Source organism: Lithobates pipiens, unplaced genomic scaffold (genome assembly GCF_037356315.1).
Source record: "Lithobates pipiens isolate NorthernLeopardFrog02 unplaced genomic scaffold, aLitPip1_a1.2 Scaffold_16, whole genome shotgun sequence".
NCBI classification, from domain to species: domain Eukaryota; kingdom Metazoa; phylum Chordata; class Amphibia; order Anura; family Ranidae; genus Lithobates; species Lithobates pipiens.
Genome location: NW_027507748.1, coordinates 279,385,057 through 279,412,633, shown reverse-complemented (window position 1 = coordinate 279,412,633; position 27,577 = coordinate 279,385,057). Strand labels below are relative to the sequence as shown.

Sequence of the window (27,577 nt, the reverse complement as noted above, 5' to 3'; positions counted from 1 at the left end):
CCCCAGTGTGAAAGGGGTCTTAGCCCTTTCATGAAGGTCAGCAATGACACCGTGCCTCGTTTCCTTACACGTAGTTCTCCTTTCACAACCTGGTGAGCTGTGAGAAAATCAGAACTGCATTTAGAAATGGATTTTTCAAACACAAAGAAATCCATTTGCCATTCGCCCTACGAGAGCCACATCACATCTTCTGCAGCCATATAGGGACAGTCAGCACGAAGATCTACTTCCGCTTACAACCAGCAGCCGACCAATCGCGGCTTCTCCCCCTTGTGAGGTGAAGACGGCCACGGTGCAATGCTGCGATGCTATTGGTAGCTGGAGCACCAATGGCTGATTGGTCATCAGAGCTGAGGAGGGCGGGGCCAGCAGGAAAGCGTATTCCGGAGTTATCATGCAGCCTCCCTGCTTCCGGTGTGTGCTGGGCTAATCTGTTGTGCAGCAAGAGCCAATTGAAGAGTTCGGGCTGGAGCTCAGGTATGGCAGTCCGCGGTGAGAGCTGTGCCGGCCTTTACCTTCCGCCCGCTGGTCTGGAGAGCTGTCACGTCCCTGTGTGGGGAGGTGACAGCTCTGTGTACAGATGCTGGAAGTGACAGTAAACACGGTTCTCCGGGAATACTATGGCATGGAATGGGCAGCTGTGTGCTCTATTCAATCCTTTGTAGAAGAAATCAGGAGTCTTAGAGCCGGGCAGGCTTTGTATGCCAGTGCTGATCCATTCTGGGACTGACAGAGGGGTGTTGCTGTATGTCTGTCAGCCTTCATTAGATCACACATTTCATTATAGATAGAAGGTAAAGCCAGCTCGCCCATGTGCTTTAACAACCCTGTAACTTGTTTAGGCTGAACATACACTATACAATTTTTTTTTTTTTTTACGATCTCCGTATCCCCTTGCAGCCCACATGATGCATATATGTGGTGGCAACAAGCTGGGCTTTAACGCCCATGTGCCACCCATATGCATCACTGGGTGCCAAGGTTTATGTGCAGAGGCTGAGTGGTGAAAGCTCTTGGTTCTGTTAATGGTGGGACCGGGCTTCTGATCATGAGACAGCCAATCACAGCAGTCATGTAATGGTCTGATCTTTTCAGAACATTTTTTATTGACTTGCTGGGGTGGGCGGAAAAGGGTTAAAGCTGGTCATACATACTATACAGTGAGATTGTACACTCACCCAGAGGCTGGGTTCACACTGGTGCGATATTGGACATCGCTTGCGATTTGCACTGCTGTGCAGATCACATGCGAAGTCTGAGCGTTACGAGTTCAGTCATACAGATTGTATAGCTGGATTCACATTGCATTCGCACCAAAATGGTGCAGGACCCTTTTTTTTTTTTTTTTTTGGTCTGCACTGGAATCGGATTACATGGGTGTTACACCCTTGCGATCCGATTCCTTCACCATTTGACAGTTCACACTGCAACAGGCAAACTGATCTGGGGGGTCATTAAGGGTAATTTCACACTGGGGCAGTGCCAACATCAGCAGCAAAGTGCCGCTAGTTTTAGCTGTGCTTTTGGGCCGGTGGGCCACTTTTAACCCCTGCTAGTAGCCAAAGAAAGGGTTAAAAGCACCGTGTTGTGGCGCTTCAGCAGCCCATTCATTTTAATGTTTACGTCGCTCCCACACTGCCCTAAAGATGCTGCTTGCAGGACTTTTTTTTTCCCCCCATCCTGCAAGCGCACCGCCCGAGTCAAAGCACTCAAGCTTTCACACTGGGAAGGCACTATTTTTAGCTCTAAAATGCCTAAAAAGCACCCCAGTGTGAAAGGGGCCTAACTTTATATTAACGAATTTGTAAAGGTTAAAAAAAAAAAATCATATAATTTATTTTTTATTTTTTTTTTTAAATAATAAACATGTCTATACTTATCTACTCTGTGCAATGGAATCGCACAGAGCAGCCCCAATTTTCCTCTTCTCGGATCCCTCTTCTCTCTGTTCAATGCTCCCATGGGAAGCCCCTTGACACAGACAAGAGGGACTTGGCCCCGCCCCCCCGCTTTATCATCACTGGCTTTGATTGATATCTCTGGGAGCCAATGGCTCCCAGTGCCCCAGCGAGACCCAGAAGTGAGGGTTGAAACGATCTGCCGACGTGCACGGTGCTGGATCAAAAGGGATCTCAGGTAAGTAAAGGGGGGCTGATGGGGCGAGGCTGACACCTAAACATTTTTTGAATTAAGGTAACAAATGTTTACACTTTAAGGAAAACAAATGTCACCAGCACACCAAGGATCTCCAGAGTAAGGATGAGCACAGGCATGTTCGAATTCTCCATGTGCAGAGCCCGCCAGGAAGTCGGCACAGCGCTGCGCTAATCATAGGCAGTGAGACATTGTCCCAATGCGCGGCTGCAGAGATCGGGCAATGTCTCACTGCCTGTGATTAGCGCAGCGCTGCGCCGACTTCCTGGTGGGCTCTTTACGTGGACCATTCGAACATGCCTGAACTCATCTCTACTCCAGAGTAGGTCTAGAGCTCTGATCAGTGATCATCAGATTGCAACGTTTCAGAGCCACACAGGTCACATGCCTGATGAAGGGGTCCTATCACCCGTTTACATGCACAGCCACTCCTGCGGGAACATGTGTGTTGGGATTAGTACATTGGAAGTTATTAACTTTGTATTGACACCCGCAACGGTTCGCATAGGGCACTGCCTGTGAGTTTTATGCGATGCAGGAATCAGCACTGCAATCGAGCTGTTGTGAACCAGCACAAAAGTGGTTGTAATGGCAGAAGGTGTTTTATTTTTTATCTTAAAGCGGAACTTTACTATAACATCTTGATAAAAAAATAATGTTCTTTAGCAATATTAATAATTATGCTACCAAAATTAGTGTGTGCTGTTAGCTGCCTCCAGCATTGCTCCTGTTTCTTCTTGCTTAAGGCTTCCACTTTGCTGAAGCCCAGAGCCCCTGAACAGCAGTAAATCATAAAGCAGAACTAAGCCCACCAATTTAATGGTTTCAAAAACAATTGCATTCTTGGAATGTCGGGATTGCTAACTATCACATTTGCTTGTGTCCTCAACCAAACTGTCAAACCATTAAATGGCTGGTGTGACGACCGATCCCATGTGCAGCACAATGGTAGTTGCAGATCAAACAGAAGTAGCTTTCTTGGCTGTAAAGAATAGGTGGGCTTAATTCCACATTAAGGCACTCAGCAGATCGGCCTCTGCAAACTCGTCAGTGTCTAATAATAGAGAGCAACTGAGCATGTGCAGAGCAGGGTGAGGCAGTGTATTACTGGATTTTAACCACCTTCAGACCGGACCATTTTGCTGGTAAATGACCAGAGGTCTTTTTACAATTTGGCACTGCGCTGCTTTAACTGGTAATTGCGCGGTCATGCAATGTTGTACCCAAACAAAATTTGCGTCCTTTTCTTCCCACAAATAGAGCTTTCTTTTGATGGTATTTGATTGCCTCTGCGATTTTTATTTTTTGCGATATAAACGTAAAAAGACCGCAAATTTTGAAAAAAAATGATATTTTCTACTTTTTGTTATTAGAAAAATCCAATAAACTCAATTTTAGTCATACATTTAGGCCAAAATGTATTCAGCCACATGTCTTTGGTAAAAAAAAAGTCAATAATTGTATATATATTGGTTTGCGCAAAAGTTGTCACATCTACAAACTAAGGTACGTTTTCTGGAATTTACGCAGCTTTTAGTTTACGACTGCCTATCTCATTTCTTGAGGTGCTAAAATGGCAGGGCAGTACAAAACCCCCCCAAATAACCCCATTTTGGAAAGTAGACACCCTAAGGAAATTGATAAGTGGCATGTTGAGCCCATTGAATATTTTATTTTTTTGCCTCAAGCGATTGAATAATGACAAAAAAAAAATTTTTTTTTTTTTTTTTACACAAAGTTGTCACTAAATGATATATTGCTCACACATGCTATGGGCATATGTGAAATGACACCCCAAAATAAATTCTGCTGCTTCTCCTGAGTACGGGGATACCACATATGTGGGACTTTTTGGGAGCCTAGCCGCGTACGGGGCCCCGAAAACCAAGCACCGCCTTCAGGCTTTCTAAGGGCGTAAATTTTTGATTTCACTTCTCACTACCTATTACAGTTTTGAAGGCCATAAAATGCCAAGATGGCACAAAACCCCCACAAATGACCCCATTTTAGAAAGTAGACACCCCAAGCTATTTGCTGAGAGGCATGTTGAGTCCATGGAATATTTTATATTTTGCCACAAGTTGCGGGAAAATTACAAACTTTTTTATTTTTTTTATTTTTTTTCACAAAGTTGTCACTAAATGATATATTGCTCACGCATGCCATAGGCATATGTGAAATGACACCCCAAAATAAATTCTGCTGCTTCTCCTGAGTACGGGGATACCACATATGTGGGACTTTTTGGGAGCCTAGCCGCGTACGGGGCCCCGAAAACCAAGCACCGCCTTCAGGCTTTCTAAGGGCGTTACAGTTTTGAAGGCCATAAAATGCCAAGATGGCACAAACCCCCCCCCAAATTACCCCATTTTGGAAAGTAGACACCCCTAAATTTAGGGGTACACTAGTGAGACTAGGTAATAAATGGCGGGTGCCCTGAAACTATAAAAAAAATAACTAACCAACCAGCGTCACCTGTAACAGTTATATGGTGATCACTGGTGAAAGGGTTAACTAGGGGGCAATCAGGGGGCTTTATGCGGTAGTATATGGGGGTCCCTGGCGCTATAAAAAGCTGCGGCGAACCTAAATACCTACCTGCCTAACTAGCGTCACCTGTGACACTAATACAGTGATCAGAAAAACGATCGCTTATTAGGCTGGGTTCACACTGGAGCGATGCGGGAACGCCACGAATCCGCGGCGGGTTCCCGCATCACATGCCTCCCGGCGGCAGTTCACACTGCCCTATGCGAACTGCTGGGAGTGTCAGTGAAATGTTAATGACACCCCCAGATCAGTTCGCATATCGCAGTGCGATCTGCAAACTCGGATCGCATGGTGTGAACACCCATGCGATCCGATTCTGCTGCGGACCAAAAAAAGGGTCCCGTGCGAGTTTGCGGCGGGTGCGGCGCGAATTCAGCTATACTATCTGTATGGCTGAACTCGAATCGCACAGAGATCGGATGTGATTTGCACTGCAGTGCGGTGCGAATCACATCCGTTCTCATAAACCGCTGCAATGTGAACCCAGCCTTAGTGACACTGGCGACGGGGGGTGATCACGGGGTTAAACCTTTATTGGGGGGGTTAGGGGGGCACATTAGAACTAAAGGGGGCTAACCCTAACTGCCCTAACAGTTATTACAGTCACAAATGACACCAATGCAAAAAAAAAAAAAAAGCAATTGGTGTCACTGTGACTGGGGGGGCAGGGGTAATTGGGGGGTGATCGGGGGGTTTATGTTTTACATAGCTATACCTGCAAAAGGGGCCAGCCTGAAGTGATCTAGCAGGACTTAATTTTTTGACTAAAGTTCCACTTTCAAGAATTCTCTGCATTAAGGTAAAAAACCTATCCCTTTTACGTACTTGATCTTGATCCAGTGCTGTGCACGAGAGCAGCAGCTCTCTCTCCTAACTGGACATGGAGGCAGCAGTGAGAGCCATGGTCTCCTGCTGCTGTCAATCACAGGCAGAGAGCAGGAGGTGTTTGCCAGAACCAAGCTTGTGTGTGTGAGAGAGAGAATGGACACACATAACCCAGCTCAGGAGCAAACTTGCATGAGTGCTGCTTTAGCAAGCAGCTTGCCATGGGGCATTGGCAGGGTGGAGGAGCCAGGATGTTTATGAAATGGTTTCCTTCTGTGAATGTATAAATTAAATCCAGAACATAATCTAACCAAAGGACATGTTTAGTTTTCATTGGCCACCCCCATTAATTATGCAGAAATGTTAACATTCATTAATTGCACGCTGATAACATTTAATGTTGTTCAGGCATGTTAAAGGATGCAATGGCAGACTGCACTCTGTCTTAACCACTTTCAGACCGGACCAATTTGCTGGTCAAAGACCAGACCACTTTTTGCGATTCGGCACTGCGTCGCTTTAACTGACAATTGCGCGGTCGTGCGACGTGGCTCCCAAACAAAATTAACGTCCTTTTTTTCCCACAAATAGAGCTTTCTTTTGGTGGTATTTGATCACCCCTGCGGTTTTTATTTTTTGCGCTATAAACAAAAATAGAGCGATAATTTTGAAAAAAATGCATTATTTTTTAGTTTTTGTAATAATAAATATCCCCCAAAAATATATAAAAAAACATTTTTTTCCCTCAGTTTAGGCCGATACGTATTCTTCTACATATTTTTGGTAAAAAAATCGCAATAAGCGATTATTGATTGGTTTGCGCAAAAGTTATAGCGTTTACAAAATAGGGATAGTTTTATAGCATTTTTATTAATAATTTTTTTTTTTTTTTTTTTACTAGTAATGGCGGCGATCTGCGATTTTTATTGTGACTGCGACATTGTGGGGGACCCATCGGACATTTTTGACAAATTTTTGGGACCATTGTCATTTATACAGTAATCACTGCTATATAAATGCAGTGATTCCTGTGTAAATGACACTGGCAGTGAAAGGGTTAACCAGTGGGTGGCAGTGTAGGGGTTAAGTGTTCCTAGGGGTGTGTTACTAACTGTGGGGGGGTTGGGCTTTCATTTAGTGTACACTGATCTCTGCTCCAATCACATGGAGCAGAGATCAGCGTCACTAGTTGCTAGGCAGAATGGAAAAATGTTGTTTATACAGCATTTCCTCCATTCGGCCGCTCCGTGAGACGATCGCGGGGATGCCCGCGGCGATCGAGTCCGCGGGTCCCGCGACCGGACTCACGGGGGTCCCGACCAGCGCGGGAGCGCGCCGCCGGCGGCGCGCTCCCGATGGCACGGCGGCAACAAATATTGGACGTACATGTACGCCAATATGCCTGCCCGTGCCATTCTGTCGACGTACATCGTCGTGCGCTGGTCGGGAAGTGGTTAAAGGCACAGTTAACCTTTACTATAAAAAAAAAAACTGCAGATAAGGCCCCTTTCACACGGACAATCTGTTCAGGTCCACCTGTTAGTTTTTTAGGCGGACCTGAACAGACACTCCATAGAGGTCTATGGAGGGTTGGGTGTCAGCGGTGACATGTCCGCTGACATCCGACCCGCTCCGATTCAAAAAAGTGTGACGGAGGAAAAACCTATTTTGCCATCGTCATCGGATCAGGTGACGATGGACTCTATGGTCCGTCATCATCCAATTTCCCCCATAGGGGAGAGCGGCGCTCTGACAAGTCCATCTCTGCACCTGTGCAGAGACGGACCTGTCATCTTCCTGCTCAGCGGGGATCGACAGAGTGATCCCCCGCTGAGCAGAGCTGGCTCTGTACACAGACACGTCCATGTGAAGGAGCCCTAAGGGGTGTTTGTAGAAAACGGCAAACTGTGCAGGTTTGACCAAAGTTGATTAATGCCCTTGCTATAGGTGTAAGCCATTTACATACCTCATGAAGCCTTACTGAAAAACTCCAAGAGATGGTATCTCCCAGTCCTGCCTTGTTGCTAGGATGTTGCTAAGAGACTGCCAGCTGTTACTGCTCACCGCCACCATCACAGGAGCAAGCTCTTGTTATGATTCAAACTCTCTCGTACGCTTTCCTTTTTTTCTACCTGGCACAGTAGCTCGGAGCTCAATGTTGGAGAGATCACTCCTGTGATGGTGAACAGTAACATCCTAGCAACAAGGCAGACTGGAGAGAGGCAGTCTCTCGGAGTTATATAGTCATGCTTTATGCGGTACGTAAATGGTCTATGCGTATAGCAATTATTATTCAACTTTGGTCAGAGCTGCATAGTTTGTTTTTACAAATACAAATGTTCCTGATCTGCATAGGCAGTTTTTTGGTAAAGTAAACTCTGCCTTTAAAGAGGAACTTCACCCCCTGCCCTATCCCCCCAGCCTGCTTTTTTGTTGGTCTCTCCATCGACATCTCTGATACATTGACGTTGGCAGCCTGCCGTGCCTCTGCTGGTTTCTGGCAGCCAGTCCCCAGACTAATCCAGCTTGCCAACAATGAAGTGGCCACAATCCCTCCACTGGGTCCCAATCACCCAACAAATAAAATTCACACATCAACAATCTCATCTTTCTTAGAATATCTCTTTGCTTCTCTCAAGTCCACCTGCTCTCCAGCTCCTTTGTCACCGCCTCCCATGCTCACCTCCAGGACTTTGCCAGAGTCTCTCCCTTCCTCTGGAACTCTCTACCCAATTTGGCTGACTATCTCCTAGACTGTCTGCTTTCAGGCATTCCCTGAAAATTTATCTTTTTAAGGAGGAGATATCCCACCTCCATTTTTAATAACTAAACTTTTACTTTCTCCATTTACTCACCCTTCACAGTTTTTACCTTTTGTATCACTTGGTCTTTCCTTTTAAATTGTGAGCCCCCCTAACCTTCTTGTGCCCAATTGTATTGAATTTTTGAATTGTATGGTCTTCTGTTAGTTTGTCAAGTGCTGTGCAAACTGTTTGCTTTATTTAAATCCTGTATAAAAATAACCATAATAATTACAGGGCCGGCTGCATGAAAGAGAGAGCCGGCTCCCTGATGATGCAGTGCATCTGCTGCAGAACAGTGGGTCTCAGCCTAGTAAGTTCTTTAAAAAATTCCATTCCCCAAAATAATCTCAATTTATTCTCCTAAACAAAGCTAATGATTGTATCACTGGTCAGTTGCTGCCAGTGACAGAGTTGCAATTGTGACATGGGCCTTAAATCATGCAGGTGCACAGATAGGTGACAGTGATGATTCTCACATATGCAGATAGGGGGTACAGCAAACATACAGGGACATGTGGGGATCAGCCATTCCCTTGCTCTGGACAGTGACAAGTAGGCAACCTTTCAGGGACCTCTGCCCCCATAGCAGTGTCCTCTGCCCCCTTCCCCTAACAGTAGTGTTCTGTAACCCCCCCCCCCCCTCCACGCAGTGACCCCTGCTCCCTTCACATCGCCTGCCTCCCACTGTATTGTCTTCTTACCCCTCCCCACAGTAGTGTTCCTGTACCCCCCCCCCCCCATGCTATGTCCTCTGTTCCCCCCATAGTAGTGTGGTTTTTTTTTTATCTCTCCCCCCCCCCCCATCCCAGAGGTGTCCTTTGCCCCCTTCACTTCACCCCCCTCCACTGTAGTGTCCTCTGTCCACTCCCCAAAGCAGTGTCCTCCCCTCCCCCCGTAGTGCACTGTACCCCAACTACACCACCCCCCACTGTGGTGTCTTCTGCCCCCCCCCCCCCTCCCCAAATGTCCTGCTCCCACAAAATGTCCCACAAATGCTCAGCAGTTGAAAAACTGTAGAATACCCTGAGGCCTCCTGGGATGTGTGACATAAATATCATGTGAGGCTGCAGGCAACAGACTACATCATTTGCACCTTGGCAAGAATCCAGGAAGTATGGGGAGGGTTCACAGAGAACAGTCCTAAGGTGTAATTTAAGGCAAAACTTTTTTGGTTAGGAAAGGGATTAGAATATCTTCCATGTTTTTATTGCTGTCTGTGCCCCTGTTATCGAGCTTCACCCTCGTCATATATCGTTTATTGCCTGAAAGTGAAATTTAAAAAAAAGACACAAATTTTGTGTTGTCCTCAAAACAGTAATAGAAGTGAAATCCTCCAATGGAGATGCTTGTAAACGTTACCCTGGAGACTTTGGAAATCTTTCCTCTCGCTTCCTGTTTTGGTTGTGAGGCAAAAGGAAAAATAAGTATTTGTTCCTCTTTAAGAAAAAAAAAAGTCAGATTGTGTGAGAAGAGGGGGGTAGGAGGGAAATTACAGAAAATGGGTAGGGAGGGTGACGGTTCCCTTGATCTAAAACCGTGTTTTGATGTGGTGGTTGCACTCATCTTTCTCTTTTCTTTTTTTCTTTTTTTTCTTCTTCTCTCTTCCCCTTTTCACCTCCCAAATTTTGCAGATAATGCATTTCCTGTCCCTTCATGGCGACAGGAAATGCAATGTCGTCCATTTCTCCACTGTATCTATAGAAAGAACCATGGTTTGCACACAGGCTGAACTGCAGCATGTCTGCCTTTTGTTCATCTCCATTACATGGTGAATTGATGAGACTTTACACAGTAAAGATAGGTTTCTTAATGGTGCCCTTTCATCTTGCAGGATGTGACAAGGAAGCTCCATTTCTGGCAAGATCAATAGGTACCGTATTTTCTGTACTTGATGAAAAAAGAAAACAAATGCACCCACTACGTCTAATGCTGCGTACACACTATCGGACTATCCGGCGGACTTACTGTGGCGACTCTGGTCAATTCGGCCGTGTGTAGGCTCAGGCGGACTTTTTCTTCCCAAAAGTCCGGCGGACTTAGAAGTTTTGACTGAAAATTGTCCACCGGACTCGGCAGTCCGGCGGACAATCCTCCCGTCTGTGTGCTAGTCTGCTGGACTTTTTAAACAGTCTTGCCCACACACGGAGTAAAGTCCATACATTTTGAACCTGACTCCAGTAGACAGGACCAGCGAAGGAAGTCAGTGTTGCTACCTCCATCGGTGAAATTGACACCTCGTGAACCCCATCGTCTGGTATGGATTTAAAGGGGAACCCCTACGCCGAAAAAAACCCCAATACCAGACCCTTATCCGAGCACGCAGCCCGGTCGCTCAGGAAAGGGGGTGGGGACGAGCGAGCACCTTGTCCCCATGTTGATGAGGACAAAGGCCTCTTCCCGACAACCCTGGCTATTGGTTGTCGGGGTCTGCGGGGGGCTTATCGGAATCCGGGATCCCACTTTAATAAGGGGGCCCCCAGATTCTGGCCCCCCACCCTATGCGAATGAGTATGGGGTATGATGTACCCCTACCCATTCACCTGGGGGAAAAAGTGTCAATAAAAAAAAAACACAACACAGGTTTTTAAAGTAGTTTTATTAGACAGCTCCGGGGGTCTTCTAACGGAGGAGCCCGGCTTTCTTCTTCGTCGCTGCCGTCCGGGGGTCTTCTTCCGACTTCGGGGGGTCTTGTCCCGTTCTGCCGGGCCTCCGCTATCTTCTTCCAGCTCTTTTACTAGCGTTGGCCCGGTCGTCTTGTTCATCGCTGTCACTGTCTTCTTCGCCTCTTCCTTTACAATGTTGACACGACGCTCTCTCCGGCCGTAATTCCAGGGACGTGTTGCGTGGAGACTTTTATATAGGCATAAGGGGCGGGGTCACCAGGTGATGTCGCATGGTGACCCCGTCCCTTATGATGTCACAGTAGGTGACAAACGTAGGTTAAGAAATTCCAGATCCTTTTTTTTAATTGTGCCGCTCAAAATTGCATGGTGCAGCGGCACCAAGTGTTTTCATGTACAAAAATGCAGGTGTTTTACCAATTCATGGGGTGCCACTGCTTCCAGCAAAACAGATGTTTGCTGTGAGTATAAAGGTGTATTGTTACAATATATTTACCATACTGTTACACAATTGAAATTCAAAGCAGTGATTGCTGTTATTCATTCAATACCATGAAGATTTAAAGCAGTAGTAAAGTCTGGAAAAAAGGGACCCCCCCTGCAATCTAAAGTGGTCTTAAAGCTTTGTTATTAAAAAAAAAAAACATGTTATACTTACCTGCTCTGTGCAGTGGTTTTTCACAGAGCAGCTCTGTTTCTTTTCTTTTATAAAAAAAAAAAAATATAAACATATGGACACATCTTTTGTATATATATTTAATGTTGTCAATAATGAAAGACAAAGTGAGGAAGGAGCCTTTACTCATATATACGATCCACTCCCTGATCGGTGCACAAAAACAAAAAAAATGTCAAGTAATCAAATACGCCTCTTACCAGATCAGCTGGACTACTAGATTATAAATGGTCAGCATAACAGAAGCAATTCCATAAACCATTTGAGTGGCTCCCAGCATCAAGATCGAAGTGAAAAAATAACATACAAACAAACTCGCATAGTGAAGTATGTAATGAACTCAATCAATCCATTTATTCAACGACGGCTCTAATGTAGCAATAAAAAACTAGATCAAAATCTGTGCAGATAAAATCCTTTAGCAGGCTGATGGCTCAAAAATAGCAAGACGCTGAGTCTGGCCGACTAGCAGCACAGACCCGTGCCACCATGTGATGTCGTCAGGCTTGCCTGAGAGTTCAAGTTACCAAGCGGTGTTTACTGCTGCTTTAAAAAATAAAACTATCCTTTTATTAGGTCTCATTCACATGGGCATACTGATCAGTAAATGCGTACAGAGAACCATGTTTATGCACTCACAAGGTAGAGGAGGTCCATGCAGCCATGTGTGATCAGCTTGTTGAAATCCATGCCAAGCAGATGGGAGCCTGGATCTTTATGAATCCCTGGGTGTATGTTTATGCGGGATGGATTCATGGTTCAGAATGCCGCCTGATTGTGTTGTGAGTGGTGTATGGGTCTCGCACCCCTGGTTTGTAGGCTTCCACAGAGAAGAAAGACTTCTGCATTTAATACATTTGCTCACTTCTATATAATTTGATTATTTGTGTTATAGCAATATCTGATAAGTATCTTTTAATGTGTCATTTGACAGTTATGTGGGTGCACAGCCTTGTTCAGTTCCTTTTCCTTATGTTGGGGTTTCATGTCTGTGTAGTAGGTGGTTGGTGTGTTAGGTCACCCACAGCAGAGAAGAATGTTCTCCATCTGTGTTGGCAACTGCTGTCAATGGGCAGATGGTCACTGTACTACATCATACTCTTTGTTCTCCAGGTTGCTGATGTCAATTCAGAGACAGGGGATGTGGACTCTGTTAGGGGGTGGACAGTGTATTCGAGCACAGAGCGGGGAAGTACATTCCCTGTCTGTGTGTGCCTGTATCAAAGAAGGGTGTCAACTTGCGATGCTGGGAGCCATTGTCAGTCATAGGTGTGGGGAGTAACAGACTAAGTCAGTTACAGGCACCCTTTGCACTGGCAAGCATCCTGTAACTACGAAGAAAGAAGCGGTACACATAGTGACCTTGCTTACGAGCATGGATCTACCTGGCGTAGTCCATTTGCAATCTGGAATAAGAGGGTCTAGTAGGATCACCAGGTATTTTTCAGTGAACGAAGACTACAGTTAAAAACCTCTGCATGGACATGGAGACACATACACTATATTACCAAAAGTATTGCGATGCCTGCCTTTACCTGCATATGAACTTTTATGGCATCCCAGTCTTAGTCCGTAGGGTTCAATATTGAGTTGGCCCACCCTTTGCAGCTATAACAGCTTCAACTCTTTTGGGAAGGCAGTCCACAAGAGTGTGTCTATGGGAGTGTTTGACCATTCTTCCAGAAGCACATTTTGTGAGGTCAGGCACTGATGTTGAATTAAACGACTGGCTTGCAGTCTCCGCTCTAATCCCAAAGGTGTTCTGTTGGGTTGAGATCAGGACTCCGTCCAGTCAAGTTCCTCCATCTCAAATTTTCTCAACCATGACTTTATGGGCCTTGCTTTGTACACTGGTCCTAATCAGCATACCAAGACATTTTGGACAGTTTCATGCTCCCAACATTGTGGGAAAAGTTTGGGAATGGTCCCTTCCTGTTCCAACATCAGTGCACAAAGCAAGGTCCATAAAGACATGGATGAGCGAGTTTGGGGTGGAGGAACTTGACTGGTCTGCACAGTCCTGACCTCAACCCAATAGAACACCCTTGGGATGAATTAGAGCGGAGACTTAGAGCCAGACCTTCTTTTCCACATCAGTGCCCTCGCAAAATGTGCTTCTGAAAGAATGGTCAAACATTCCCATAGACACACTGGTAAACCTTGTGGACAGCCTTCCCAGAAGAGTTGAAGCTGTTATAGCTGCAAAGGGTGGGCCAATTCTATATTGGACCCTATGGACCTAGACTGGGGTGCTATTAAAATTCATTTGTGTGTAAAGGCAGGCATCACAATACGTTTGTCAATATATTGTACATGAAATAATACATTTTAGGGTAACATACACTTTATTGACAAGTACGTTTTAAGCCTACGTAGCCAGCCTGCTCAGGGCTTCAACGTTTCATCAAGGTGTCGATTACTGTAGTTCACCAGTCCATTCAACTCTATTGCCTCCCCTTTTACTTTCCTATATAGTGAAACACTTCTACTACAGTCCATTTGCATCTCTCGCATATAGAAAGCCGATGTGTTAAACTTTCCACACTAAAATGTTTCTCACAGCTATAAAACAGGAAGTAACCCAGCTTGAATAGTTTCACTTACTGTCTAGAATGTCTCTTAAAAGCTGCCCGTGTTAAGGTGATTTTCTTCCAGTTTGAAGAGGCTTGTTCTATCCGTCGATGCCAGCTGGGGGCCCATTCTTACCAGGAAGGCCTGCGGTGGTGCGTTTTTTGTGAATGGGCTGCCAGTGCACCAGAAGGGACCAAATATTCCTTGTACACCAAGTCACTAAGTTTGGTGAGTGTGGCACATTTTGGCAAACTAGATGAAAGAAGTGGGGGAGGAACATTGGGACTTTAAATGGGACGTGAGGGAAGGTTCATGCCCCCATCCCTATACTATATGCAAAGAGGGAGGAAGTTGGGACTTTGAATGAGGTGTGTGTGGTGGAACCAAACCAATTCACATAGGTGTAAACATCTGTATGTTAGTAAACCAATGATTGACGTGACATAAAACAGTATAACATGCATGTAAGCATAGGAGGTATCAATATACATAGTAAAAAAAATATAACAGCATGGCACAAACAAAATTGTACATCATAATCCATTGTGGCAAACTAGTGACAGGCCACAGTTCTAGGTTGTAGAGCCAACAATCTGTTCGGTCATGGCTTTGGAAGTCCAGTCCAGGTATGATGTGACAGAGTTTTGTTTTTGTTTTTTTGTTTTTTTTCAGGATATTACTTATAGATGACAAGGGTTTCATGGTGACTAGAAAAGCTTTTCATTCTATCACTATGAGTAGTTATAGTTGCTGTTTAGGCCAGTATAGGAAAAGTGAATAACCTTGCAGTGAGGAGCAGAATGTGACTTCCTTTTCAGACGCTGGAATAGCCATTTACGTGACAAGTTTTCACATACAGAGCAGAAATTGTTAGCAATTCTTTTGCTAAAATGTGTGAAATAAGCTGTTCACCGCTTAAAGACTTAACCACATGGCCTCCAGAAGATTTTGTGTTAAATAATTAACAGACAAAGTTCTAATGCATCATAATAATAATTTATGTTTGAAATCAAAGTATTCTAAATCTAAATTCAAAGTAGAACTATAGTTAAAACTTTTTTTTTTTTTTTTTTTTGAGTAAGGGAGGGTTATAACCTGTAAGTTATTTTTTTTTTATTTTTTTTTTTTCCCAACCACTTGCTGCCCGAGTCAATTCTCACACTTCTCAAATGCATGTAAAAATCTAATTTTTTTTTTTTTTTTTTACTAGATGATTAGAACTCTCAAACATTATATATTTTCTGAAAGCAAATGTCCTGGAGAAAAAATAGTTGTTGCAAGCTTGATATTATTAAGATATTTGCTCAGCGGTTTATCATTTGCAGGTTTCAGGATAAAATACCCTTTTAATGAATTTTTGTGCACACAAACACAGCATAATGCTAAGTTGTTTGGTAAAATATAAAGGATGATGTTATGTTGAATAAATAGATACCAAAGATGTCACGCTTTAAAATTTGTGCACGCCTGTGGAATTGCAACAAACCTGAAAATCTCCAGAGGTGATGCTTTATTTGCGCATTAGCATGGGGGGCACGGGTTCTGTACATAATTTATTTTATTTTCTTATTAACTTTTGTTCATTTTTTTTTTTTTTCCTTGATGAATTTTATTGCTCTCACATCTCTAATGATGGCATAGTCAGTGACAGTTACTCTTTACTGAGAGATCTGGGGTCTGCTAGACTGTTTGGCAATTGTAGAGAAATGCTTAAAGTGGTTGTAAACCCTTACAAACCACTTTGACCTAGATTAAGGCTTACCTGTAGGTCCAAGAAATATCTCCTAAACCTATACGGTTTAGGAGATATTTACCTGAAGACAGCCACCGCTGTCTACGGAGCATGCACCGTAGACAGCAGCACGCAGGCGCACTGGTTAAGCCACGGGAGTGACGTCATCGCTGCTCCGGCGAATCACAGCGCCGGAGCAGCGAGACCCACCAAGAAGATGGATGCTCGGAACTACAGGGGACAGCGGTGACTTTGCTGGCTCCTGTGTCAGATAAGTGTATAGTAGTCCATAATGGACTACTAAGCGATGCATAGTAGTCCATTATGCTTTACCTTTGCAGGGAATCAAAGAGGAAGTAAACCCATCAGGGTTTACTTCCTCTTTAAATAATGCATTACAATTTAACTAAATTTTAATCGACTAAAATGTACTGCAAATTTAGTAGCATAAAATATGACTTTTAATTCAGATGACTAAAACTAAAATGGCATTTTAGTCAAAAGGCTATAACTAAAACTAAATCGAAATTTAACATAAAATTAACACTGCTGGAGGGGTGAGGCAAGTATTTTAAGCAGAATTTTTTTTTTTTTTTTTTTTTTTTTTTTATACCTGTGCTGGGGATCTATTTAAAAAAAATGTCTGGCTTTGGTTTTATAAATCGGAGATATAGTCTATATAGAATTTCCAAGGGCCTGGCTGCTATGTTCTTTACTTCCTTTTTTGTTGTTGTCGTCACTGTGTCTAAGAAATAGGAGACAATCTAGTCCTGTGTTTATCAACTCCAGTCCTCAAGGCGCCCCAACAGGTCATGTTTTCCAGGCCTTCCATTATTTTGCACAGGTGATTTGATCCATTTCACTGCTTTAGTAAATACCACAGCCGCTTCATCTGAGGGAAATTCTGAAAACATAACCTGTTGGGGCGCCTTGAGGACTGCAGTGGAGAAACACTGATCTAGTCCACAATCTGCAATGTCGGGCACGACTATATTCATGCTATGTGTCTTCTCCTTTTCTTTTTTTCTTTGTCCGTCCTTTTTTTTTTTTTTTTTTTTTTTTAACACAGGTACTGGTAATATATTTCTCACTGTTTTTGAGGTATAAAAGGCTTCTGGTCTCACCAAGGCTCATTGGGTACAAAATGGCATCTTTTCACTTTTCGCGTTTGCTTTGGAGACAGGGACAGCTTGGCAGGGGGCAGGGAAAATGCCTGCAAGGAGGCTGCAAAGGCATTGGTGCCAGTGTTACCATGTCTAGTATCTGGAATTGTCTCTGTTATTTATCTCTGCCCTATAAAAAAAGCTAACCCCTTTGACTGCAAAAGACATTTTTCTCTCCACTTGTTGCTTCTCCATTGGTTGGTAGTGATGTGCATCTGATCATACTGCCTGTCTTAAAAAAAAAAAAAAAAAAAAAAAAAGGTTTTAGCCTCTACTTACTGTACCTGTGTGTTATTTGTATGTGATGGATTTGATCTTGATTACCATAGAACATTTGTAAGACTGAAGGTACCTATGAAATGTGGCCGCTGATTCTCAAAATCCGTGATCTTATGCAAGCTCTGGCACCCTGATTCTATCTGGAGTAGAATCTTTTGCTCTGAGTTGACCATACATTTTGCTTTTTGGTCAACACAAAGGTCACACCACCATCCTCCCCTGATGTCACCATATCAACTGGAGGAAGTTCTTGCTTCCTGTTTACCATTCATCACTACCACATACTCAGATGTCAAACACACCACTAAAATACTGAGTAAGTAGTAGGACTAGTTAGTATTTCTTAAAGTAGAGACTAGTGCTTTTTCTAAGCTATAATTTTCCTGGATTGAAATGGATGAGACAGAGGATTGAGTGGAACTCTGATTTAAAGTCCATCTCAGATTTCACCTCTTGCTGAGACATACAAATAAGCCATTCAGCCAACAGTGTCAGCTGCTTAGCTACTTATACTTTGCCACTGGATTGGAAATTGCAGCACCTACTTGTTGCAGTCAAGTTATTAATGGAGAGTCATGCAAAAAGCAGTGTTTTCAGAAGGACCATATTGTCATATGCATGCTGCATTCTGGTGTGTTTGTTTAAAAAAAAAAAAAAAAAAAAATATTGAATACACTGTTGTGGGAGACACAGCCCCCACTGCAAAATCTCCAGGCCGGGCTGCTGCTGCTTATGCACATGCATACAGTTCCATTCATTCCATATTTTAGGCTCAGTTCACACTACTGCAATACGACTTTGATGCAAGTTTGGATGTGGTTACCATATTCTGTTTGTTTATTTCAACGGGCACCATTGACAATGTGACTTCCCTTGTCATGCGACTTAAGTCTCATCAGAAATCACACCAGTGTGAACCAGCACTTATCTGTACCAACAGTCTTAGCTATGTGGGATCTGGCAGCAGCATGGACAAGTTTAAGAGGATTAGAAAACAAAAGTAGGTATGGTTTTAATCTTTCCTCAATACATAAGTAGGGAGGACCCCTGCCATGCCAATATCAAAAATATATATTCAAGGATTGACAAAGTCAAAAAATGTATGGACTTTGTGGGCACATAGAGAGAGGAAAAAAACTCCAAAAACTTGCTCGCCAACGCGTTTCACTAAAATATTAGTGTCCTCGGGACAGATACTAGGTAGGTGCTGGTATATATATATTTTTCTCAAGTCATCTTCCAGGACGGCACACCTGAGAGATGAGAGGCTCCTCCCTACAGGAAACACAATCAATCGACAGCTGTTTTAAGTCCCCACCCTTCCCCTTGATCCTCAGTTTTTGATTGTGTTTCTCCCTACACAGCGAAACTGTTTGTTTTTTTCCAAATGACCCGAAGCCTGGGGCTGGTGGTCTCCTCCTGGGAGCCGGACCACAAGCCTGGGAAGCCTCTGGGTCTGGTAGGATATTCTTGTCCTTCCTGGGGGGTTCCCCTATCTTTTCCTCAGGGCGGGCAGCAGAAATTGGAAGAGCCCCCCTGAGAGCTGAAGGACCCTGGGTACAGTGGTGTACCCAGAACTTCAGGGGCCATTATCCTGTCTCCCCCTCCTTACCTGTACAGGTGGCTGTTCAGACGGGGGTGCTGGCCATCGGTTCTTTCCAGGGGGATCTTGTCCCCGGTAGCTTGCGCGGGCTGCCGGAGAGGGCGTGGTAACAAGCACCCGCGTCATTTTTCAAACTTCGGGAAAATGGCGGCGGCGTTCTTACCCAGGAGGGAAGGTAGGAGCAGGCGCCCACATCCTCCTTTCTCTAGAGCGAGGAGGCACCAGTTTACTACGGTGGATGTCTGCCTTAACCACCTCAGATATGAAGATGGAAATGAGGAATGGAAGGCATTGCCCCCCCCCCCCCCCCCCCATGTATATAGACTGACTGGTACAGTGCAGGACACAGCCTAACCTGGCACCTCCCTATGGGGACAGCAGTTGGGGGGGGAGCACTTTGGCGGCTATCCTCCTTGCGTGTGGACCATAAGGATGGAAAAGCAAGCCCGCTGGCTGTGGCAAAAAGAGGAAGACAACGGTGAGTACTTTTGCCGTGGGAATTTAGCTGCAAAATCCCCAATTCCAGCCAGAGGGTTTCTAGGCATTTGAGATCTCACCTGGGGTCTGGATTCAAATAGCCCTTAAGCTTCTGCTAAAAACACCAGCTCTTACATCAGAGAAGCTGTATAGTGGACAGGTGGTGCAGAGGAACGAGTGTGCCTAAACCACCTCAGATGAGAAAGAGGTAGGTAGGCCATTGCTCCCCCTTCCCTGTGTATATACTGACTGGTGCAGTGCAGAACCTGGGGTCGGGATACAAATAGCGCAGACGCCACTGCTAAAACCACCAGCCACAGCTCCCTCTTACAGCAGAGACACTGTGGTTATCGCAGCAGTAGGTTGCCAGCCTCTCCCTACATGCCCAGTTGTGGTACATTTAGTAGGGATGAATATAACGTACAGAGGGGACCTGGTAGATACAAAGTTACTTACAGGCCAGGTATACCACTGAACAAGTTATTAATTGGGCAGTGGTTGGTGGATTCAGAAGCTCCCCTGGTCAGCAGGTGCACTAGGTTACCGGCCCTATTAGCCCAGCTGCTAGGAATCTGAAGTTGCTTCACAATGTTTAAAAGCTGACCTAACATTCAAGGATGGGCAGAGACCAAGCTTCTGTGTGGCACAGTAGGGGTTCCCTTGTCACAGATCCTCCTTTTGGGGGTTGCCTGCTATAGTTAACTTTCATAAGCTCCAACCTCCCACTCCACCTTTACACTGTGGTTATATTATAGTGTAGGAGGTAAGAAAAAACTTTTTTGATTGGTTTGGGCTACAATCCACTCAGTGGCAGATCTAAAGGCGATTCACCATAGATCGCTCCCTACATCCTTTTAATTGAGGATTTTCTGTGCAAACCTATGCAAGAGCTACATAATTGATTGTTTGAAGCCTGCAAGTAGCTATTTACCTCCCAGGCTAAACTGGTAACCACCTCTTCTAGAGAGGTCTTAAATTGGTCTCTAGGGCTGGGCTCATTGAGACTTTAGTTGCTAATCAGCACCACCTGGATATGTGCTGGCTAGCGTTTGCTCAGTCTATGGAGGTAAGGTAGGACAACAACTACTACTAATAGTAGGGTGTCCAACCATTTTAGGATCTGTTCCTTCACTGGTGGTGAGGTTTAGTATCTAGAGCCCAGGCTATGCCTATGAAATAAATTGCCTGTTGGTTATTTCATAAAGGGATAGACCATGACTCCTCATTGGCTGCACACCAGTAGACCTCAGTAGTGAAGGTTTGTGCTTGCGGGGATGTTTTTGTGGCACAGCAGAAATACACATTGAGATTTGTGACATCTCTGCTTAATAAGGGCTATATTGCTGTACATCAGAAATGCACTGCACTGAAGCTTGTTTGCTGTCCTTTATATACTAAAGGTACTGCTTTGTTTGGCTACAGATCAGAAAAATACAACAGTGAAGGTGGTCTGTACTTTCTGGTTTTGTGTTGCACAGCAGAAATGCACATCATTGAGTCTGGTGACATCTCTGCTCATAATGGTTATATTGCTGCACATCAGACATACACAAGATTGAGGTCTGTCTGTGGGGCTTTGTGTCCTGTTTTACTGCCTTGTTGGTTACTTATCAGAAAGGCAGCAGTGAAGTCTGATGGTCCTGATTTGCGTGGCGTTGTGCTGATTCAGACAGTGCTATTAACGGCAATGGCTGCCGAGTTTAAACATGCGATTTGACATGTTGAGTCGCATGACAAATCATTTCAATATGGATGTGCTATCTCTATTCATAGTGTTTTATTGTTGCACATCAGATTTATACAGCATTAAGGTCTGTGAGGTTTTGTGTCCTGTATTACTGCCTTATCAGAAAGGCAGCAGTGAAAATTGATGGTTCGAATTTGTTGGGCTACATAGCAGAAATACAAATTGAACCCCTGCCAGGTGTAGTACATATACTGCCTTTGGTAATCCATGTAGCACCACAAAGTGGTGTTGTGCTGATTTTAGCCATGCGATTTGACATGTTGAGTCGCAAGGCCAAATCGCTTCAATATGGATGTGCTATCTCTATTCAGAATTGTTATATTGTTGCACATCAGACATATACAAGATTGAAGGTTGTCTGTCCTGTCCTTTTATGTCTTGCATATACTGCCTTATTGGCTGCATATCAGAAAGGACACAGCAGTGAAGGTTGCTTGTCTTTTTCTGATTTTGTTTTTGCTGCTCAGCTGAGAGACACATTGAGGATGGTGGCCTCTCTGCTCAGTAGTGGTATATTACTACACATCAGACATACACAAAGATTGAATGTTTGTGTCCTGTATGTCCTATATTTACTGCCTTATCGTTTGTATATCAGGCACAGCAGTGAGCAGTGTTTCTCATGGATCTACCTTTCTGCATCTTAGGGATACACAGCAGGGGTTTGTTGGCTGCAATCCTCCAGGGAGTCACAGCATTGGGGACCCCTTACTTGTTCGACCTGAAAATTGCTATTTTTTTTTTTTCCCTGCGACCTGTGTAATCTTGAGGTCTGTGGATCCAGGAATCAGGGACTGCTGGTGTCGCACAGACACAAATGGTACCCATTGGAAGCCATAGTATATGACTTCTCATGCATCTTGCAGTCCCAAGTCGCAGGTTGGGTCGCACGGGTGTGGGAACCCTAAACTTATCTGTCCCTTCTGATTGAGGTTTTGCTACACAGCAGGAATACTCATCATGGCGTTATTGTTTTATTTTGCAGCAGACCAGAAAGATTGCAGCTGTAAAGGCTGTCTGTCTTTTTTCCTCAGTGTCTGCTTTTATGTTGTTGCACAGCAGAAATACTCAAGATTGAAGCTTGTTGGTGCTTTCTGTTTCAGAAAAACACAATGTTGCAGGTTGCTTGTGTCCTTTCTCAGTGTTGGTTCTATCTGAACTACACTACAGAAGTGCATGACAGAAAGGATTGTCTTGTGTTCCATATTTTTCCCTGTGGCATAGCAGAAATGCACAACACGGGAGTTGGTGTTCATATTAATCTTATAAGTGTGGTGGTTTGTCAGAAATACACAACATAGAAGTTTGGGTCTTTCTGTCTTTATATTTATAGCCTTGTTTTGCTGTACATAGGTAAAGCACAACCGTAAAGGCCTATGACCTAGCTAGCTGCACTAAGGAAATACGCAGCATTTAGGGTTTGCTTGAGTCTTAATGTTTTTACGTCTTGGCAGCACATCAGAAAACCAGACTATGAGGACTGTTTGTCTACATTGAGGTTCAGATTTGGGTCTCTTCCCATATTTGATATATTGGTTTAGCTAGTCAGACTCAGGCACACAACATTGTTGTCTATGCTTGTGTCTTTTCTGTCTAACTCTATTGTGCCGTGCCCACAATCTATGATCATTTTATTTGTGATATTAATAATGCATGTATCACCTTTTTGTATTTCAGCCTTCTTTTCCATGGAGGGGCCAGGAGTTCGGGCTGCAGATGCCACATGTCAGAAAACCTTGACCACTTGCATTCAGGGATGCCAGAACCATTTCCTAGGGTTGAAGCCCTGTAGGGTTATGGGACACTGGAGGAAGGGGATAATGAATCGCCCTGTTTAGTAAGAACTTGGAGAGTTCTGTTCAGAGGAGTATTAGGGCCTGAGGATGGAGTATAAAGATGTATACCCGATCGAATAGGTTTCGGCTCGGTGCAGGCCTTCATTTTGCCCTTTTAGCAAAACTAGACGTAGCAATATGGGTAGTCTACTCCTGCTAGGGACTTTAATCTCCTGAAGAAGGCTCTCAGGCGTAAGTAAGGACATAGATTGGGCATGCCTTAAACCCAGGGTTCAAGCTTCTGTTAATCTATTTCCCTTAAGTAGGCTTCCCTTTAGTCTTTTGCTGACATAAAGATAAAAAGGAAGCAGTTTTATTTCCCTCAACAGGATAGTGTTAAGACAGGCCCTCTTATTGATTAATGTAGTGTCCTTGTCTTACACAGGTCTCTTATTTATCTTTTTAGTGGTTCTAAGTAGCACCTACAGGCACAATAGGCCATGGTTGTTAGATGTGTGAGATAGGCAACATTGCTAACCTACAAGTTTAACATGTTTTCTGATTCCATTTTTAAGAGCCCATTTCACCTAGATACTGCATCCGAAGTGGAAAAGACAGGGACATCTGTGGAGCAGACCTGCAGATCAGCCGCATGATCCAGCTAACATGCCTTCATCAAGCATATGAACGTATGGAGTGGAGGTAAAGCTCACTGCAGAGCCAAGGTTCGCCAAGAGGGTCTTGCAGTGGCCCCACCCTAAGGTAGGCCTGAGGTACTTGTTTATCCTCTCAGGTGTGCCGTCCTGGAAGATGACTTGAGAAAAGTACCAGTTACTTACCGGTAACTGTCTTTCTGGGAAATCTTCCAGGACGGCAGGCCTACTTCCCGCCCGTTGGAGGAGGGAAAATTCTAGAACACTAGAAGGTGAGTACCTATGAGGAATGATTTCCCTTGTGAACCTGGTTCAGGAGTTACTTCTCTACAAACTGAGGATCAAGGGGAAGGGTGGGGACTTAAAACAGCTGTCGATTGATTGTGTTTCCTGTAGGGAGGAGCCTCTCATCTCTCAGGTGTGCCGTCCTGGAAGATTTCCCAGAAAGACAGTTACCGGTAAGTAACTGGTACTTTTTTAAAAAGTACATGTGTAAATATTCAATATAGTATATATTGAATACTTATAGGGTGTCAATGCATCTGTGATTTTACTGCAGAATGAAAAGTGTTGTCACCTTGCTAAATGAAATGGGGAAATCAAGAGCTCTTCTGGCAGGATCAACAGAACCAAGCATTGCGTACCCTGCAGTGTGGTGAGTTGTAGTGCACGTGTGTTGTGAAGGCATGCTCAAGAGCCATTTAACAAAAAAGGGCACTGCAGTGCCCCATCATTCATAAGGTGCATGTGTAAATGGCCCCTACAGATATTTATGATTTGGTCAAGTTCAACCGATCCTCTTGGAGCACCCCCTGCAACAAAGAAAAATCAATATTCATACCTTTTTTCACAGGTGTCTTTGGTGGGGCTCAGTGAAGTCGCAAGTCTTCTGCTTCTTCTTTCTCTGGAAGTGGGCCGATACTAAATGAGGCTGAGAGTAGAGCAACGTTATAGCTTGTCCCCACTTTCTGCAGCGTTCCCTCCATAAGTCTGAGGATAGAGCCATGATGCCCTGGGGCTACAGGAAGTGGGTTGAATGATGCTAGGTGTCATTCAATCCAGAAGAGGAGTGGCTGCTGGAAGCCAGAGGAGTGGGAGATAGACAGTGTGAGGGATTGGATGAGTATAGCGGCTGGAGCTGCTCTTCCTTTTTAGAAAGGAGCAGGAATTTTTCCATTTTCATCTGGACTGGGGCTTTACTAGATTTTGTATTAGTTTGGAGCCTCTGAGGCTGTTGTGCTTGCTGGTGTTTTAAAGTAAGCCTGTACTTTAAACACTGTGGGTATAGGATTGGGTATATGGGATTGTTTTGATACTATTTTGTATTTATTTGTATTTATTTTTATGGTTGAACCAGATTGACTTGTCTTATTTTTATTTTTTTATGTGTATTATTTATAGTTTATAATATTTATTATAATACTTTAATTTTATAGTTGATTATTATACTTTTTTTTTTTTTTAATATTCTAGTTTAAAAATGCGTCATGCTTACTTACTATTTCGTTTCACCTAGTTACTAGTGCTTGACCTTCCTCATTTTCTTGGCTAACCTCCACTTAATGCCATTACCCTATCCAATGAGAATGTCATTAAAGGCCACTGAGCCAATGGAATGCCAGTGGAATGCAAGTTTGTTGAGCTTAGCAATAAAGTCATCTAGTTGGGGACGAGTGATAAGGGAAATTGAGGAGGGGCACAGAATAAACAACTTTGCTGCATTTGTACATTTTAAAAGCCAATATAAAGGAATAGTAGTGGGGGAAAAAAAAGCTCTTCTGGATTTAATTACCTTTTTTATTTTTTTTATTTAATTTTGTTTGTTTTTTCTTCTCCTTTTTAAGGGGGTGTGGCGGGGGCGTGTCTTATGCCTACATACGTTTGTTAGTAGGCGTCCCTAATTCCATCTCAAAGTGTTGGGAGGTATGCTGCTATCATTGCTGTTAATCAGGACTCTACTTATAAAAAGTTTAAACGTCTTTACCTTTAGTTGAACTGCTGAGCAAGATTTAAGGCGCCAAAGAAAATATCTAGTAGAACTGCTTGTGATGCACCAATCCATTGAGTGCTATTTGCCCCGACATGATCGGATTGCAAAAGTCATCAGAAGAATCTGTGATCTCATCACTTATTTCAAAATCTGAAGTATTCAGCAGAAAACACTCAGGGGCGTTTTGAAACCAGGTGATGTGATGAAAAACAGTCTCAAAGTTAAAGAAAAAAATAACGTGGCAACTGTTAAATAATTGCACTCATAAAACACTGCCTGGAGAGTAAACCAGTAACTGTTTAAAGGAAAAATACACGTTGTAATAGAAATGCCAGCTTATATTTGGGCAGCCTGGGGTATACTGACCATGCTGCCACTTTGTTTAGCTCCACCAGGGCAGCTGGGATATGAGTCATGCTGGCTTACTGATCAAAATTTCCAACAGACCACAGGCCCTACCTTCTCCTACTCCAGCTGTAGGCAAGGGGTGAGGTTAACTGAACTACAAAATGACTACAAAGGAATCAGGAGAGTATATGCTAGCAGGTTCTTTTATTTTATTTATTTGTTTTTAAGGTTGAACTGGATGGACTTGTGTCTTTTTTCAACCTGACTATGTAACTATGTTCTAATCTAGTATTTATAATGCAACAAGTATTTAAAGTGGTTGCAAAGGCTGAAGGGTTGGGTTTTTATTTTTCTTTTACCTTCATGCATTCTATACGTGTGTGTGTGTGTGTGTGTGTGTGTGTGTGTGTGTGTGTGTGTGTGTGTGTGTGTGTGTGTGTGTGTGTGCGCGCGCGCGCGCGCTCCTCGCCCCCCTAATACTCACCTGAGCTCCGTCTCAATCCAGTGATGTGCACGGGAGTCTTGGCTGTCTCTGGTCTCTTTCCTGCATTGGTTTAGACACTGCAGCAGGAGCTATTGTTAATCACAGCCAATGAAGAGAGAGCGGGGGTGGGGCAAGCCACAGCTCTGTGTCTTATGGACCACACCAAGCTTCTTGCTATTGGGGACACTGGTCGAGGAAAAGGAGCCAGGAGCGTTGGCGGGAGCCCAGAGAAGAGCATCAGGGCTGCCCTGTACAAAACCAATGCACAGTGCAGGTAAGTATGACATGTTTTGTTTGTTTTTTTTTTTTTGTTTTTTTTAAAAGCCGATGCTTTAACCACTTGCCTACTAGGCACTTAAACCCCCCTGCTGCCCAGACCAATTTTCAGCTTTCGGTGCTCTCACACTTTGACAATTACTCAGTCATGTAACACTGTACCCAAATAAATGTTTTGCCCTTTTTTTCATACAAATAGAGCTTTCATTTGGTGGTATTTGATCACCTCTGGGTTTTTTATTTTTTGCGCTATAAATGAAAAAAGACCGAAAATTAAAAAAAAAAAAAAAATTTTTCTTTGTTTCTGTGATAAAATTTAGCAAATTATTATTTTTTTTTTTTTTCATGAATTTTGGCAACAATTTTATACTGCTACATATCTTTGGTACAAATAACCCAAATTAGTGGATATTATTTGGTCTTTGTGAAAGTTATAGAGTCTACAATTTGTGGTGCAAATCATAATAAATTGATCAGACCTGATGTACTGGTGGTCTATCTCATTTCTTGCAACCCAAACAAGCCAGGAAATTAAACCCCCCCCCCTCCCCCCCAAATGACCCCCTTTTAGAAAGTAGACATTCCAAGGTATTTAGTATGAGGCATGGTGAGGTTTTTGGTGTAAATTTTTCCCACAATTCGTTGCAAAATTGAGATTTTTTTTTTTCCCCTACAAAATTGTCATTGTAATAGGTTATTTCTCTCACATGGCATGTGTATACCACAAATAACACCCCAAAAAACATTCTGCTACTCTTTCTGAGTATTACGATACCACATGTGTGGCCCAACATGCAGGGAGCACTGTCGCATGTTCTAGGCGCATAAATTACACATCTAACTTGTTGA

The 27,577-nt window shown here is 43.7% G+C and overlaps 1 protein-coding gene across 4 annotated transcripts in view; it reads left to right on the top strand.

The window, feature by feature from the left end:
• Positions 1 to 327: 327 nt before the first annotated feature.
• CEPT1 (choline/ethanolamine phosphotransferase 1) overlaps positions 328 to 27,577 on the top strand; it is a 92,521-nt gene continuing 65,271 nt past the window's right edge. Inside the window, exon 1 of one of the 4 annotated variants that reach the window (XM_077481490.1) lies at positions 328 to 477. The gene's annotated coding sequence lies outside the window, so the exon portion shown is untranslated. Of the gene's footprint in view, positions 478 to 5,415; positions 5,504 to 14,261; positions 14,430 to 24,190; positions 24,286 to 27,577 lie in introns of those variants that run through there. The other 3 variants (XM_077481492.1, XM_077481491.1, XM_077481493.1) reach the window with 3 other exon arrangements.